We start from the raw sequence: 12,835 nt of genomic DNA, 5'->3' as shown, positions 1-12,835 counted from the left end.
TATGCTCTCTGACTCATCCGTTTTCAACAGCTGACCACAGTGGCAAGAGCATGGGCCTTGGGCTCAAATGGATCTGCGTTTGCGTCTCGCCTTCCTTCCTTACTAGTTGTGTTACCTTGAGCCATTTCATTCTTTAAAGCATCTTTCCCTCAATTGTAAAGGGGGTGCACAAATATCTGCCTTCTAGGGTGGTCACAAAGAAGACATGAGAAAACCTTGAGAAAATCCCTTTGGGCCTTTTAGACTCAAATTAGAAGCTAGTAGACCTAAGACCTAAAGGTGCTAAAAACTGCTCAGCTGATGAAGGTGTGTATGACTGCGTGGGATGGAATGGAGAAACTGCTGGACACAGTGGTGGTGCCTGGAACGAAACATGGTGATTCCCAGGTTGTCTCATAGAAAGGGGGTACACTAGACTTTGATGGAGCAGCAACGAGCTCCCAGCCCTGCTGCCCTGGCTGGGTCTGCTAGGACCAGTGACAGTAGCCTCTTCTCTTCCCTGAGAGGAAAGGAAGAGCCCACAGGATACCAATGTCAACATGCAATCCCCTCCACTGCTGAGAGCCAGCTGCTTCTGGATGGATGTGATTGTGGCCAAAGAGGGGTAGGGGTCCCAATGAAGCAAGCCTGTGCCTTTGTCTGAATGTGGGCATACCTGGGTGTTCCTTGCCATTAGAAACCAAAACAGAAACAAAACAGAAGGTTCCTAAAAACAGAGTGTTGTTTTTGTTGGGTGCCATTGAGTCAATTCTAACTCACAGCAACCCCATGTGACAGAATAGAAGTGCCCTGTAGGGTTTCCTAGGCTATAATCTTTATGGGAGCAGATCGCTGGGTCTTTCTGCCACAGAGCCATGGGTAGGTTCAAACTGCCAACCTTTTGTTTGGCAGCCAAGCACTTAACCATTGTGCCACCAGGGCTCCTCGAAGACAGTGATAGTAGTCAGTAATAGTATAAAAAGTGCCCAGGCCCAAGCCCACCTTCACGTAGAGCACTTAGATTCATTTCCTAGAGCTGCTGTAACAAAATACCACAAACTGAGTGGCTTATAAAACAGAAATTTGTATCTCACAGTTCTGGAGGCGAGGAGTCCAAATTCAGCGTGTCATGTTCTCTCCGAAGGCTCTAGAGGAAGATCCTTTCTTGTCACTCCCGGCTTCTGGTGACCCCAGGCATTCTTTGGCTTGCAGCTGAAGCGTCACTCTGCTGTCACATGGCTGCTACTGCCATGTGGCTGCTTTGTCCGTCTCTCTGTGTCTCTTTTATGAGAATGCCACTCAGATGGGATAGGTCCCACTCTACTCAGGTATGACCTCATATTAACTCAGCTGATGACCCTATTTCCAAACAAGGTCAAGTTCACAGGTACCAAGCACATCAACATATTTTTCTCTGGGGAGGGGGAGGGGAATGTGAATCAATCCATAACAGCACTATAGACTTTTCTGGGCTGGAAAGTCTTCGTTGTTTGGCGCTGTCCTGTGCATTGCAGGATGTTTAGCAGCATCCTTGGGCTCTACACCCTAGGTACCAGTAACACCAACTTCAAGCTGTGATAACCAAAAATGTCTCCAGACCTTGCCAAATGTTCTATAGGCAGCAAAATGGCCATTGGTTGAGACCCATTGACATAGAGGGTGCTTAGTAAATGGTCCTTGTCTTCTCAGTCCAGAAACCAAGCACGAAGCTGCAAAAGTGATTCATTAGTTTGCATACCCAGCCTCTACCTCCTGTTGCCTCATGGGAGTTTGGCAGGAGGTCATGGTGGGAAGCCCACATCAGACTGGGAGGAGGCCTCCATGGAAGGACCCAGACACCAGCCTGCTTTCCTGGCCCTTTGTCTCATCTCTAGAAGTCCCTGGGCAGTGCAAACCACTAAGTGCTTGATTACTAATTGAAAGGTTGCTAGTTCAAATCCACCCAGAGGTGCCTCGGAAAAAAGTCCTGGCAATCTAATTCCAAAAGATCACAGCCACTGAAAACCCTGTGGAGCACAGTTCTACTCTGAAACACATGCGGTCGCCATGAATCAGAACCGACTCAAAGGCCACAAGTTTGGTTTGGGTTTGGTCTCATTTCAGAAGCCCAAACACGGTTAGAAATGGTGCCAGAATGGCTCGCTGGGGCACTAACTGACTGAAAACATCCCTGGGCATTTTCAGCTGCTGGGCACATTCCATTTCACACTGATTTATTATTATTATTTTTAAAGACACTGAGATTTAAGACTCATCCAGGAGACTCTCCTTGCCAAGACATAATTAAGAGAAAATGACAGAGGTAGTAAATATATAATTAACTCTTTTCTTAATGCCTTTTGCTGGCATTCTTCATCTAGCCGCGCAGCCTGGGAAACCAGTTCTCTGGAATCTCCAGGCAACTAGAGACCAATTACCATCATGTTCGCATATTATGTTTCTGAATAACATGTATATGTGTTTATGTGTAGGAAGTTAAGTGAGGAGCTGCCAAGATAAACGTGGGTACACACACCTTCCCAGCTCTCACCAGACTTCTTTTGATTGATTGCCTGATTTACTCATTGATTCAACAGAGGTTTAGTGTACACCTACTGTGTGTCTGTGCCATGCTATTTCCACCGTGCTAAAATCTGTCCCTAACTATGAGACACTGGTTTCCCGTATATGTATACACGGTGCATATGCATGAAATGCCAAGAAACTCTCTGCACCTGTGTACACACACACATACCTAATGAGGTTCAGAGATGTCAAGTAACTTGTCCAAAGTCACACAGCTCTTAAATATGGAAACTGGCATTTGATCCCAGGTCTGTCTGATTTTCACTACCCTACAGGCTGCTAACCAAAGGGTTGGCAGTTTGAATCTGCCAGGCACAACTTGGGAACTCTTTGGGCCAGTTCTAACTCTGTCTTATAGGGTCGCTATCAGTCAGAACTGACTCGACAGCACTGGGTTTGTTTTTTTTTTGTTGTTCTTTTTTGACATAATCTCCTTTCAAAGAAGACTTCCCAGAGAAGTGATGTTTGAGCTCAATCTCAAAGGTAAACAGGAGTTGACCAGGTAAACATGGCAGGAAGTAGCTCATGCAAAGTCTGGTGGAGTGATGGTCCAGGAACTCCAAAAACTAGATAAAGGGAGATCTTGAGGTGTTTTGGGAGGAGCTGGAGGAGAGAAGCTGGACAGGGCCTAGCTCAGGGAGGGTCTAGTATGCCAGGCTTCTCACAGGACCTACAGCAAAGTTTGGCTCAGGGCTGACCTGGATACGCGATGCGAATCCCTCTTCTCCAGGAGCCAAGGCAGCCCTTACTCCCCCTTCCACGCTACAGCCTTCAGCCAGCCCAATAGCATAAGTTACAAGGTGACCCCCAGGCCCATTAGGAAACCAGGCAGCACTTGATTTCACCCAGTAACTGTCTCCAGCCTTCTCTCGCCCAGGAAGCAGGGACCAGTTAATTGCAGGGTGATCGCCATGTTCTTGCCGAGCATTTAATGTAGCATGTAATTGCAGGGTAAATAATACAGAGCTATTTCCAGCTCTCAGCCCAGTGCTGCAAGTGTGGTGGCAATTATGGCTGGGGATTGGCTTGGTGCAATTTCTAAGCCATGGCTCCAGGCCTGAACTGGGTCAGCCCTCCAGCAGGCCCAGTCCGTTCCCAGGAGAGCCAGGATGCTAATCAGTCCTCAAGCACCCAGGACCTTGGCTGACTGCTCTGGACTCCCCAGTACTCTGACCCACGCCTGCTTCAGAGTCCCTCTACCTTCTGATTGACCCCCATTCTCCCTAATAATAGTGGTTAAGATGTCCAGGTTTATAATCAAACAGAACTGGATTTATATCAAGGTTTTGCCGCTTAGGGCTGGCTGTGTGACCTTAGACAATTTGTTGTACCTCTCTGGCTTCAAATTCCTCATCTATAAGATGGGGCTAAAAATAATACACACATCATAGAGTTGTGAGGATTAAATGAGAGAATACACGGAAAATGCTGAGCGTAATGCCTGGGCCAGGGTAAGTGCTAGATGTTAGCTGTTCTTCCCTTCTTCCATTCCCTTCCACTCTGTTCCCTTCCCTATCCTTCTTCTCCTTTTCCTTCCCTTTTCCTCCATTCTCCTCCCCTTCCCTCCTCTCCCTTCTCCTTCCTTCTCTCCCTCCACCTCTCCTTCTTCTCCTTCCCCTCCCTCCTCTTCCTTATCTCCCTTCTTTCCTTCCTTCCTTCCTAAGGAAGCTGTGAAAGAGAGGAAACAATATAACATTTTGGAGTACAACAGACCTGGCTGTGAATTCTGGCTACACCAATTACTTGCTGTTTGGGCTTCAAACAGTTATTTAACTTCTCTAAGCCTCAGTTTTCTCATCTGATAAGTGGGAACAGTAACACTTCACCAAGTCTTTGTGCGATCAGCTGAGATCACAGCCCTGAACCTGCTTAGTACACCGTGGCCAGGCAAGAATGAACGTTTCCAGCTCAGAATTTAGCCCCCTGTCTCAGGTCGAGTCTCCCGGGAAGGAAACTCTGAAATGTAGATTTGCTTACAGTGATTCACTGGGAGAGCTCTTAAGATCAACACTTGTGGATGGAAGGGCAGGAAGCAGGAGTGGGCAGAGAAAGAAGCTGAGCTGAATTCGATGCAGTCCCAATGGATGCCTTAGCTGAGCCGACTAGGGTTGAGGCCCTCATACTTCCCATTGGCCAGCCATTGGATGTAGGCCACGCTGCGAAGGGACATGACCTTGGGTATGGCAGCCCTCCGCACTGAGGCAATGCGCGCGGGAAACTGGCACTGAGGGCTTTCTGCAGCAGCACTCCCAGCAGCTAAGGGAGTAAGACCTTCAGTCCCGAAGGGGGATCTAGGTAGCTCATCATGATCCCCACCACAACTGCTGCCTTGACTTACCCATATTGTCATAAAAACTCCTCCCCATTCCTAAGATCCTCTCCGCCTACCACCCCACCTCCATATTTCTTATGGCCCCTTCTTCTCCTCCTTTCTAGTTTCCCTCATTCTTCCAACCCACTGAGTCATCTCTCGATGCTGGAATCTCTCCTTAGGAATGGCTCTATTTATAAAGGCTGGCCTTGGTGAAGGGGCAGGGATGAGACCTAAAGACCATTAGCCCTTGACTGACCACACTCCTTCCTCACCCAGAACCCAGCTCCAGCCCTGTCTGCCCTTGGTTTCTTGTGTCCGGAAAATACATGGCTATCAGTGAAGGGGTGTCCTTCTACCCCCTGCACAGCACCTATCTGCCTCTGTGCCCGTGAATCTAACCTCTAATGTTTGTCCCAGTGTCCTTGTGTTTTGTGTCTCTATCTACATTTATTATTATTATTTTCCTATTATCTGACTTTGGCTTCTAGCCCACACCCCTTGATGCTGCTGTCTGAGAATCTGCAAGGCTCCTCCTGGCTAGAGCCCAGCTCAGAGTCCCAGGGAATACTAAGTGGCTGAAGCACTTGCTATTGCTACCTCCTGTCATCAAAGATGGGAGGAGGTCTAATGGGCAGAGGGGAAAAGCTAGTTACTTTGGGCCGCTAGCAGCTCTTCTATATGGAAGCCCCTTCATGAGAGATCGAATTTCCCCTATCCAAAAGGCCAGCTCAATCTCTAACCCCAGATATAGAGAACATCTTCCTAGGAAGCTTAGAGTCACTGGGACAGGAGAGCTCTAGCAGCTCGAGCCCAGGCAGTATGACATATCCAGCAGAGGAGCTTATCAAGCCCTGGCCAAGCCTGGCACATGTAGCCATGAACCCTAGAGAAGATCTGTGCCCAGTGTGGTCTTAGCCATGAACTTACTTGTGTGCTCCTCTGCCTCTCCCTGGCTCAGTACCTCAGGGGCTGTGCCAGGACGCAGAGTGTCCCACACACTCATAGAGAGCACCCGGATGGGGGTCCAGGATGCCCACAGCATGCTGGGGTGCAATGGGCTGACAAGGCCAGCAGAACCCATAGGGTGGGTGGGTAGCTGCTGACACTGTGCTTCTAGGGTCAAGAAGGCCCTCTGGCCCCACGTTGCTCCCCAGCCTACTCATGTAGATGCAAGAGTCCTATAACTGGACAGGACATCCCTTTCGCTGCATAGGATCAGGGTCATGAGACGACCATTGGAAGGTGTTATGGATTGGATTGTGTCCTCCAGAACATGTATTGGAGTCTGAGCCCTGTACCTGTGCATGTAATCCCATTTGGGCATAGGGTTTTCTTTCTTATGTTGATGAGGTCGTATCACTGTAGGGTGTGTCCTAAACCTAATCCCTTCTGAGTTATAAGGAGTAGCCCAGACAGAGATACGGGAAGACAGATGTCCTGTGACTATTGCCAAGGAACCAAGGAACACAGAGGCGCCAGAAGCTGAAAGAGACAACGGTCTTCCCCCAGAGCCGTCAGAGAGAGGCTTCCCCGAGAGCTGGTGCCCTACCTTTGGGTTTCTACCTTCCTGAACGATGAGGAAATAGATTTCTGTTCTTTAAAGCCACTCCCTTGTGGTATTTCTGTTACAGCAGCACCAGGAGACTCAGACAGGACAGACAAGGAAACCTGTGCACCGTCAGGTATAATCGAAGGGCATCAGAGCCTTCCTGGGCACAGATTTTAATAAGGCCAGAGGGAAAAAGAGGAGTAAAAGGCTACAGAAGGTGGGGAACTAGGAAAGGATGTCTCTTAGGAGAAGACCCCAAAGGGGAAGATCCTACAGACAAATGCCTCAGACATAAGGAACAGAGAAATTATATCCTCCAGGCAATGCCTGGCTCATAGCTGGTGCTCAGCAAATATTTGTTGGATGAATAAATAAAAAAACAAAACCTGTTGTCATAGAGTTGATTCCAACTGATGACAACCCCATGTGTTACAAAGTAGAACTCAGCCCCATAGGATTTTCTTGGCTGCTAATCAAAAGGTTGACAGTTTCGATCCACCAGCTGCTCCTTGAAAACCTTATGGGGCAGTTCTACTCTGTCTTATAGGGTCACTATGTTTCGGAATCAGCTTGACAGCAATAGATTTAATCTTTGCAGAAGCAGATCACCAGGTCTTTCTTCCACGGTGCCGCTGGGTGGGTTCAAACCTCCAACCTTCGGCTAGTAAAAAAAAATCAAACCCATTGCCACAGAGTCGATTCTGACTCTTAGTGGCCCTATAGGACAGAGGAGAACTGCTCCAATAGGGTTTTCAAGGAACGGCTGGTGGATTCGAACTGCTGACCTTTTGGTTAGCAGCCTGTCTCTTAACCACTGCACCACCAGGGCTAGTAGTTGAGCGCAAACCCACACAGAGACCTGGATAAATAAATGAATGAAGGCAAAATCTAGACATGATGTTTGTATCCAGCTTGTTGTGTCTCTTCATTCTCATCAACTTGAAATCATTTCCCTCTCTGAGTTTCAGTTTCCCCTTTGGCCAGATGGAAACACCACCACCTTCCCAGCCTCTTACACTGGGCCATTGCAAAGATGTATGCAGAGGGGCTTTGAAAGCAGTCAGCTCTCTCTGCAGACACAGGGAAGTTTTGTTATTCAGCTCTTTCCCCCCAGCCACCCCTGGGGTCAGCCCCCTGTATCCATCATCAATAGCTAACGCTTTTCGGCAATTACTCTAGGTTAACTGGCTCAGGCAGAGCAGTCCATAGGAAATGCCCCTGGCAGAATTGACGAACCCTCTTCTCGTGTGCGGAATACCTCCCTGGATTAAGTGTGCCTAATGCTGCTGTTTGCTAGGTGGGGGATGAAGACAGCGGGGGCCAGCATACAGCTGTGCGTCATTTGTATCAGAGATGCTAGGGGCCAGCTGCCAGGCGGTAATGAAATTTCAGCAAGCCTTGTTGACATTCCAGAGGCATCGCTGCAGCGAGGTTAAATTATAAGTTGATGATGACAAGCAGACGCACGGGAAAATGTCAAAATTAGCATGGCTGAGCACAGGCACGCTCCTCCCACCATCCTTCCTTTGGCACAGCCACCTGTCCTTCTTCGGCAATGCTCCCCACCCCCAGGACCATTTAATTTCAGGGTTTGGTTTTTAAGGGCATCATAGCAAGAGCATGTTTGGCTTCCAGCCTCTGCCTCAGTCTCCTGAACAAAGCAGCCTTCTGGTGAGTCACAGTGACCTTGGACATGTCACTGAACCTCTTTGAGCCCCTGTGTGCTCATCTGTGCATTGAGCCATTGGGGCGGCTGAGGACTGGAGGAGATCACATACGTACATCAGCAGGCATGGGGCTCAACAATGTCACTTTGGACCCCCTGTCCTCAGTTCCTGCGTGGACCCCACCCTCTTGGGCTCTTCATATCATCCTGTCTCTGGTCCAAGAACCTGGGTGGATAGAGCACAGGTGGGGAGGGAAAACAGATTGGATTTCTACCAGGAGTCCACGCAAGATGAAGACCAAGGGTTGGAACATAGGGACCAGGTCTGGGAAGGTTATTTGGGGAGTGGGAACATACAGATGTGACTCATGATGTGAGACTGGGGAAGTAAAGGGCAGGCTTTTCACAAGCAGAAGTCTGAAACTGAATTAGACCAAACAACACTCTTAGCATTTACAAAGCACCTTTATATCCATTATGTTGTTAAACTCACACTACAGTTCTTTCAGAAAGGGGTTAATGCCTTATTTTACAGATGACCCAGGAAGGACCCTTTAGTTTGAGATGCATAGAAGTTAAACGAGGGACATGAAGGCTGGCAGACAGTTAAGGAGATTTCCAGAGGTAGCCATCAGGTAGTTAGAGATTTGGGGGTGTAGGAATGAATTTGGGGAAATCTTCAACTTGATTGACATCAAGGGAATAGATAGGATCCTTGAGAGTAGAATGTGGAGTGAGACGCCCAGAGGGCTCGGAATGGGGGCTTGAGAATTGGCTTCGTTCAATTAGCAGGGGAAGAAGAAGCCAGAGAAGGAAGGTTTGGAAAGGCAGAGAGAATCTTGATAGGGCAGTGATGCTGGGAGAAAGTCGAAGAGATAGAGCATACGGGAGAGGAAATGATTGATGGGCCCAGAGCAGAGAGATGGAACCAGAATCTCCATGTGGCTCAGATAGATTTCAGTGGGCTCGCCTGAACTCTCTTTACTATTTATGACCTTGATTCTATGGGAGTATGAGTTATTAAATCTGAAAAAATTGGTGTGTCAAATTGATTTTTAAGTCCTAGCCCACAGGGACCAACCTGATTGTACTTTTTTTCTTTTCCCTTCTCTTCTTTGGCTCCGGCTTTCTTAGCGAGCAGAGATTATGACTTTGAGGTCCCTTAGACACAAGTGGTTTAGGTTCCAGAGGCTGGTCCAAGACAAGGAATTGAAGGAGGGGTGAGTTAGGCTATTAGAGGACTGGTGGTGACCTCCCACTCCTAGAGGAGAGCCTCCCCCTTTATATGGGAAGTGATCCCTGCTTTTGTTCAGGCTTTGGGATCCCCACATCAGCAAAGGGCTTCCCAGGAGACATTATCAGTTAGGGTTAGCAACCCAAACCAACTGTGTTTAACTCTGAAGCATCAACTCGCACACATACATTCATTCACTCAACAAATACTTATTGAGCATCTGCTATGTGCCAGGCACTGTTCTGAGCACTAAGAATCCAGCAGCAAGCAAAAACAGACAAAAATGTCTCTCGTCACGGAGTTTATGTACCAATGGAGGGAGGTGGACAATGCCCGAAACAAATAAATAATTAGACAGTATAGTAAAAAAGATGATAAAGTGCTATGGAGGAAAATGAAGCTGGTAGGAAGACAAGGAAAGCTGAAGGGCTGCAATTTTAAAGAAAGAAACCAGGAAAATCTTCATTGAGAAGGTGAAATTTAAATAGCAGTCTGGCAGATCTTAGATACAAAATGGAATGGATGGATATGAGGCAACCACAAACTCAGACAAAAGGCTAAAAAAAGGCAGCCTCAGAAAGCCGAGGGACCAGGAACCTCCAGGACCTAGGAGGGAGGAGTTCAGGGCAGTATCTTCAGGGCAGGCTTCTATGGCTACATCAGCTCCAATCTTTTTCTCTCCTACCAGTTGCCAGGGAGTTGATTCTGACTCTTGACGACCACATATGTGTCAGAGTGGAACTGTGCTCCATAGGGTTTGCAATGGCTGGTTTTCCAGAAGTTGATTGCCAGGCCTTTCTTCTAAGGCACTTCCGGGCAGACTTAAGCCTCCAACCTTTCATTCAGCAGCCAAGTGCATTAACTGTTTGCAGGACCCAGGGATTGCATTTTCTGTCCTAGGGACACTCAACTCAAGTCAGCTTCTAGGAAAGGAGAAGTTGGATGGACTCATCTGGGTCTCTTGCGTACCTGTCAGCCAGGGTACCTTGATGGCCACTCCCACCAAGGCTGCCTGCTATGGGAAGGATGGCTCCCAAGAGAAAATCCAGGCACTTGGTGAGCAAAGACTGCAGAGGTTGTGAACACACACACACAACACACACACACACAGATGTGCTGCTGGAGAGAGAAGCACGTGAGCGAAGGAAACTCAGGGGTCATCTACTCTGCCTCCCCCTACTAGGCTGTCAGAGACAGTGAGACTCAGGAATTGGGAGGACATTGCTCATGGTCACCCAATGAGGTAGGGGAGCTTGGGACTAGACTGTAGAGCTCCTGACTCCCAGGCAGAGTGCTTGCCGCTTCCCAGTGCCTTCCAGGCAACACAGGATGTCGGAGGAGGAAGGACCTTAGAAAGCATCTCATGGGATCTGCCCACTTTCCAGATGGGGAAACTGAAGGCAGGGAGAGATTGAGAGAGTGGGGAATAGAACTCGGCAAAATGCAGTATCTGTCTCTACAAATTATGGGACACACACACACACACAAAGACAGCTGCTGTCGAGTCGACCTGACTCATGGCAGCCCCGTGTGTGTCAGGGTAGCACCGCACTCCATTGGGTTCTCACTGGCTGATTTTTTTTTTTTCAGGAGTAGATTGCCAGGCCTTTCTTCTGAGGCATCTCTGAATGGACTCAAACCTCCAGCACTAAACCATTAGAAGCCATGCACTTAACTGTTTGCACTACCCAGGGACTCCTGGGGGACACATAAGCTGCTGCCGTTGAATCAGTTCCAACTCCTAGCGCCCCTATAGAACAGAGTAGAACTCCCACGCAGGGTTTCCAAGGCTGCAATCTTTACAGAAGCAAACTGCCACATTTTTCTCCCATGGAGCAGCTAGTGGGTTCAAACCACTGACCTTTTGGTTAGCAGCCGAGTGCTTAACCCCTGCGCCACCAGGGCTCCTTGGAGACACAATAAAACACCCACTGCTGTCGAGTCTATCCTGACTCATAGCGACCCTACAGGATGGAGCAGATCTGCCCCATAGAGTTTCCAAGGAGTGCCTGGTGGATTCGAACTGCACACCTTTTGGTTAGCAGCCATAGCTCTTAACCACTATGCCACCAGGGTTTCCAGGGGGACACAATGAAGGGGACACAATAGAAGGTGAAAAATCAGAACTTTCCTTTCCCTGGACCAAGTAGGAGGATGGTACATGGAGCATTTTCTTTGTTTTGAGCAGATATTTTGAGCTTACCTGGGTCAAGGGGATTGGGCCTGACAAGGTATCAGGCCCTGAGGCTCAGTGCAGCCAAATGGGTCCTATTTTGGTGGCAGGTGCCCCTTAGGAAACACCCCAAGAATCAAAGCCAATGTGCTTATCCACAGGAGGGCCTGTTTGCAATCTAGGCCGAATCCTATTTGCTTTAACAAGCCTGTGTGTAAATGCTGGTCTGCTGCTCACACTCCATGACAGCTTGGCTGGATGAGTGAGCAGGACCAAGCCACTTCTCTCTGTGTCTATATGTTTGGGAGGTCACTTGACTCAAAGTCAAATACACCCCGGAGTAGAGGGAAGAGCCGCAGAGCTCCATTTGGTGTGAACAAAGTGATTGGAAATTAGAGTGCTCCCGCCTGTCCAGTCTTCACCGTGGAGTTTGCATTCCTGCCCTGCTGGGCAGCGCAGAAAACCATCTCATTGCCCCAAATCTGAGCCTGCTTCTACAGTGATACCACTGCTGGGCAATTCTGCCAGGGCTCCTTAGACGTAGCTGCTCCCCACTCCGTCCCTGCTCCCAACCCCACCGTGGCAGCTCACCCCCACCTGCATGTGAAGAGAAAAACTGTGACTACAGCACCTGTATTAATGTCTAATTGGCTTGTGCTACCTCTTCCGCTGGCTCCTTCATCCCTAACACTAGTGTCTGCTTCTGACTCCTTCAATTTAACAACTTGGCCTTCCTTTGGAGCCCTGGTAGTGCAGTGTTTAAGAGCTCGGCTGCTAAGCAAAAGGTCGGCAGTTCGAATCCACCAGCCACTTCTTGGAAACCCTATGGGGCAGTTCTTCTCTGTCCCATAGGGTCACTATGAGTTGGACATGAGTTGGAATCGACTTAACAGTGAGTTCGTTTTTCTTTTTTTTTTCGTTTGGCCTTCCCTTAGGAGCTTGTTGGTGGTACAAACGGTTACGAGCTCAGCTACTAACCAAAAGGTTGGAGGTTCGAATGCATCCAAAGGAGGCAGGTCTGGTGGCCTGCTTCTGAAAAATCAGCCGTTTAAAACCCTGTGGAGCACAATTCTACTCTGACACACATGGGGTCGCCATGAGTCAGAATGAACTCAACAGCAACAAGTTTCCTTTCGGGGGGTTTGGGGGGGAAGGTGTTAGTTTGGTCTTTGCTAACTTCCTGGACTTGGATTCCAACTCAGTGCTGAGCACCCACCACACAAATCTGTCCCTCCTGAGAAGATCTCTCCTCTAGCTTCAAGCCCAGAGACCCCATCAGCTAAGCTAAGGGGGGAGGGGGCAGAGATTCAGAGCACCCCATTCCTTGGACATGAGAAACCCTCTCTTTCTGGGGG

The sequence above is a fragment of the Elephas maximus genome, chromosome 19 (assembly GCF_024166365.1).
Source record: "Elephas maximus indicus isolate mEleMax1 chromosome 19, mEleMax1 primary haplotype, whole genome shotgun sequence".
NCBI classification, from domain to species: Eukaryota; Metazoa; Chordata; class Mammalia; order Proboscidea; family Elephantidae; genus Elephas; species Elephas maximus.
Note: the sequence above shows the minus strand (reverse complement) of the source record.